Source organism: Nicotiana tabacum, chromosome 15, assembly GCF_000715075.1.
Source record: "Nicotiana tabacum cultivar K326 chromosome 15, ASM71507v2, whole genome shotgun sequence".
In the NCBI taxonomy this organism is placed as follows: Eukaryota; Viridiplantae; Streptophyta; class Magnoliopsida; order Solanales; family Solanaceae; genus Nicotiana; species Nicotiana tabacum.
In genome coordinates, this window is record NC_134094.1 from 120,537,598 (window position 1) to 120,542,950 (window position 5,353).

Below are 5,353 nucleotides of genomic sequence, written 5' to 3' on the forward strand. Positions count from 1 at the left end.
TCAGAATCAGTATAGGCATCAAGGAAATTTCAATCAGCCTCAGAAGCCACCCCAACAAACAGAAGAGAGTACGAATGACTTGCTAAAAAAGTTGTTGCTTGATAATCAACAGCTCAGGACTAATTTTAGAAATCTTGAGAGGCAAATGGGGCAGTTAGCAGCAAATCAAAATACTAGACCTACAGGCTCTCTTCCCAGTGATACAGAGAAGAACCCTCAAGTTACTGCAGTTACACTTAAAAACGGGAGGGAACTAGAGGAAGTGCCAAAGAAGAGAAAGGACAAACCTATACCTGAGGGGGAGCTGACCCCTAAGGCAATACATGAGTCAAAGAAAAATGATGCAAGTTCAGAGCCAGTGGAGGCTGCAAGGCCACCACCACCTTTCCCCCAGAGATTGCAGAAAAAGAATGACGATCGCATGTTCAACAAATTTCTCTCTATGTTGAGTTAGGTTCAATTAAATATTCCATTGGTGGATGTACTTCGTGAAATTCCAAAGTATGCTAAGTACATAAAAGATATAGTGGCTCACAAGAGAAAATTGACTGAGTTCGAGACAGTTGCACTTACTGAGGAGTGCACTTCAAGGGCCCAAAACAAGCTTCCTCAAAAGCTTAAGGATCCTGGAAGCTTCACCATTCCAGTGCGAATCGGTAATATTGACGTGGGTCGTGCTCTTTGTGATTTGGGGGCGAGCATAAATCTGATGCCATTGTCCTTGTTTAAGCAATTGGGTCTGGGAGCTCCAAGACCAACCACTGTGATGTTGCAATTAGCTGATAGGTCCATAGCCTACCCTGAAAGAGTGATTGAAGATGTGCTGCTGCAAATTGGAAAATTTATCTTCCCAACTGACTTCATTATTCTAGATTTTGAGGCTGATGAACAAGTTCCAATCATATTAGGACGACCTCTCTTGGCTACTGGTAATGCAATAATTAAAGTAAGATAAGGGAAAATGATTATGAGGGTGGACAATGAGGAAGCAGTCTTTAATGTCTACAAAGCAATCCAACTTCCCCGCCACTATGAGGAGCTCTCTATGATATCTGTTGTGGAGGTGGATGATCAACTTCTTGACACGAGTGTATATCTAGACGACTATCTAGAAAAAGCAATCATGTTGTTTGATAGCTTGATGATTGATGATGAGGTTGAGGAGATGATGCATATCCTAGATGCATCATGTGCTTACATGCAAGGAATACACCCGTTTGAGCCCCTGAATAGGCCAAGTGGTCCCCCTCCAAAGCCGTCAATTGAAGAAGCTCCAAAATTGGAGCTTAAACCCCTACCCCCTCACCTTCAATATGCTTATTTGGGTAGTTCTGACACTTTACCTGTTATTGTTTCTTCTCACTTGTCTAAATTGCAGGAAGAAAAGCTATTGAGGGTGCTACGTGAGCACAAGCGAGCAATTGGGTGGACAATGTCTGACATTAAAGGCATTAGTCCAGCTTTCTGCATGCATAAAATCCTCATGGAGGACGGACACAAGCCAAGTGTAGAGCAACAACGCCGACTAAATCCAATCATGAAAGAGGTGGTAAGAAAAGAAGTGATTGAGTAGCTTGATGCATGTATTGTATTTCCAATCTCTGATAGCAAATGGGTAAGCCCCGTTCAACCTGTGCCGAAGGAAGGGGGGATGACTGTAGTAGTTAATGAAAATAATGACTTAATTCCTACAAGAACTGTCACTGGATGGAGAATTTGCATAGATTATAAAAAATTGAACAATGCCACCCGGAAAGACCACTTTCCCCTCCCCTTTATTGACCAAATGCTTGATAGGTTAGCTGGCCAGGAATACTACTGTTTCCTGGATAGTTATTCAGGATATAATCAGATTACTATAGCCCCAGAGGACCAAGAGAAAACTACATTTACGTGTCCTTATGGCACGTATGCATTCAAGAGAATGCCATTTGGTCTTTGTAATGCACCTGCGACTTTTCAAAGGTGTATGATTGCTATTTTTACTGACATGGTTGAAAGATTTGTAGAAGTGTTCATGGATGATTTTTCTGTGTTTGGATGTTCTATTGATAATTGTTTAATGAACCTTGATAAAGTGTTTGCTAGGTGTGAAGAGACGAACTTGGTGCTAAACTGGGAAAAGTGCCATTTCATGGTACGTGAAGGTATAGTTTGGGGGCACAAGCTGGTGCTATATTCATAGGTTGATGACCCTGTTGTACTGCCTTGCCCCGAAGTCTGGGACAAAACCTCTTCATGTGGCCAGAATCCTTGCACTCGTAACAACCCCTCGGAACGGTGGACTGTTGTCCTAAAGTCTGGCCCTGATAGTCTGGATACCCACTGGAGGAACCTTGAATAGATGATAGGCGGTAGGAACTCTCTAGCATGGCGCTGAAATAGGGCCACACTAGAGCACCCCGAGGAAGAGGCGGTGCTGGATATGTAGGCATGCTAGGCTGACCTCTCCCAAACTGACCTCTGCCCCCCAGACGGAGCACCACTGAACCCCCCAGAATAACGGAACCACTTGTCCCGCGGCATCTACTCTCGGCTCCGCTGACAAACACCCTCGTCCCTCCGAGCTATCTCCACAACTAGATCGTAAGAACTCCCCATCTCAACCTCTCGGGCCATAGTGGCCTGGATACCCGAGTGCAAACCTGCAACAAACCTCTGCACCTTCTCTGCATCGGTAGGAAGTATCATGAGTACATGGAGAGACAACTCAGAGAACCTTGCCTCATAGTTGGTCACTAACATCTGACCTTGCTGGCGCTACTCGAACTAAAACCGCAACTCTTTCCTCTGAGAGGGTGGAATATACCTATCCAGAAAGATACGTGTGAACTGATCCCAACTCAAGTGAGGAGACCCTGCTGGTCTGCCGAGAATATATGACTACCACCACCTACGGGCCCTGCCCTCCAGCTGGAAGGTGGTAAAGTCCACCCCGTGGGATGCCAATATCCTCATGTTGTGCAGTCTGTCCCTGCACCGATCAATAAAGTCCTGGGGGTCCTCATGTCGCTCACCTCCAAAGACAGGAGAGTGTAGCTTGGTCCATCTGTCCAATAGCTTATGCGGTTCGCCGGCCGCAGCTGGTCTGGGCTCAGGTATAGCTGTTGCAACTGACTGGGCTCTGCCCACGAGTAGTGCGCCCGGGATTTGATATACGACAGTTGCATGTTCAGGAGCCTGAGCGGTAGGGGTCTGTGCTCCCCCTCCCGCTTGAGATGTGGCCGGATCTGCTGGAGTTGAGTTAGATCCAAGGTCCGTTTATCAATCACATATTAAAAATTTATTAATAATGTAAAAGATTATACTTCAATTATATAGGAGTATAACTTAATTTTAGTTAAAAAAGTAAAGAACTCAATGAGAAAAGTATAGTACTCCACCTTAGATGCCTTCATAGGCTCAGGAATGACAAAAAGTGGAGCAGAGAAGATCAACCATGTCCAAATTTCCGGCTCCGATTGAAAATACATAAGCAAAGTAGCTAACCCACCCATGGATTCCCCAAACAAAAACGCAGGCAAATTCTTATACTCTTCACTACTCCGCACACTCTTAAAGAAACACAAAGAAGCAGCAGAAATCTTGTTCAAGTCACCAATGTAACACCTTATTCCATCAGAACGACCATGACCTAACAAATCTGCAGCAAAAACAGCATAACCCCACGTAGCATAATTAATGCAAGTTTTCTGAAATAGCCGACCAGGTTTCTGAACCATAGCCATGGATAGAGGTGGCAAAATGGGTAAAAGAAAACAATTATCTGCCCATATTATTTATTAAAAAATGAGTTGGATAATGAACTTTTTAAACATGAGATGAATATGGATAAGAACCATATTATCCACTTAGAAAATGGTTAACCAAATGGATAACTAATGTGTTTAACTTTTACATTTGTAAAGTCTCAAATTGGGGGTTCATCAAGTTTGAGAAACTAGGAATTCTACCATAAGTGATCATATTCAAGAAACCATGGATAATATGGATATCCATATTATTCGCCAAATAACTCGTTTTTTATCCGTCTCAAATACGGATCGGATAATTTATCCGTTTTATAAATTATCTGTTTTCGACCTACAAATATCCACCTGACCCGCCCGTTTGCCACCCCTAGCCATGGGTCATAAAAACAGTTGCTTTGATAGGTTGGTTAGTTATGTTAAGTGGGAGAAATGATTGTGTGAAGATTTTGCCGTAGGGTGTGTTGAAATAGGATTTGGAGTTGATTACACCGACGGAAGTGTAGTATTCTTCCTCCGGCATGTCACCCCAGAAGTTTGGAGATTCCGACGGCATTTTGCTCGAGGTGTGAATTTTATGTTTTTGTTTGTGGAATGGTGGTTTTATAATTAGTTCATGAACCAACATATTTAAATTGTGGCTTGCTACCAACTTTTATTAACACATAGATCCTTTGGACATCGTGCTCAAAATTCAGCATCCTTCAAAGAATTAGGTGCAAAGTGGTTCCCCACCAACTCTGGATGAAAGGGATTGGAGTTTTTGTTTTAACCCGAACTCCCGAAGGAATTGAGGGACTTTACACCTTTCAATTTTAATTACGTCCGGACTCCGGAACCCAATTTTTTTCTCATCTGTCATTTTATTTAATGGCGAAAACAGGTTTTTATATACATAGCTTATTGGGTTAATTACTAATTTACTATGTATAAACTTTATTGCTTTCCAATCAAATCCCGCCAAATCAAACGGTTTAATGCATGATAAACTAAAGGTGATCAAATCATTTTACCATTTAATTTACTTAATTATGCAGTTAATTCTTCTTGCACTGCCTGATTTATTTTTTATCAAAAAGAAGGGAAGAAAATGCAGAAATAGGCAGATCTGAAGTGAAATTTATGGCAAGATAAAGATGCAAGCTAGCAGTATATTTAGAGACAGACAATTTGTCCTTTTGAAAGACTCGGGTTGGCTCTTCGCCTTTATATTGGCATTACATTCACAAGCATCTTTATTGCTGAATTTGCTTATCCGATTAATTGTGACCATTTTTTCACATCATAAGCACTGCTGTTGTCTGAAGTACTGACATTTACGTACTCCCTCTGGTCCTCTATATCAATCGGTTTTCACATGCACAGTAACCAAATCATTTAACAGTATTTATTGCAGTAGAGATATTCAATTAAATTACTTTTATCTCTTTCCTATGTTATCAATTAATGACTAATACCCTCTTGGAGTAACAAGTGTTAAATTTGAAAATAATAATAATAATAATAATATCTTATTGTTTTTCTTAAGTGACAAATATTCTGTACCACTTGTTTTTGCTAAGTAACAGATGAAAATGGCCTAATAGTTTTGTAAAATGCTAAAG

General features: G+C 41.4%; 1 pseudogene; it reads right to left on the reverse strand.

Moving 5' to 3' along the window:
• Positions 1-3,302: 3,302 nt before the first annotated feature.
• On the reverse strand, positions 3,303-4,322 carry LOC107820651 (caffeoylshikimate esterase-like; annotated as a pseudogene).
• Positions 4,323-5,353: the final 1,031 nt, after the last annotated feature.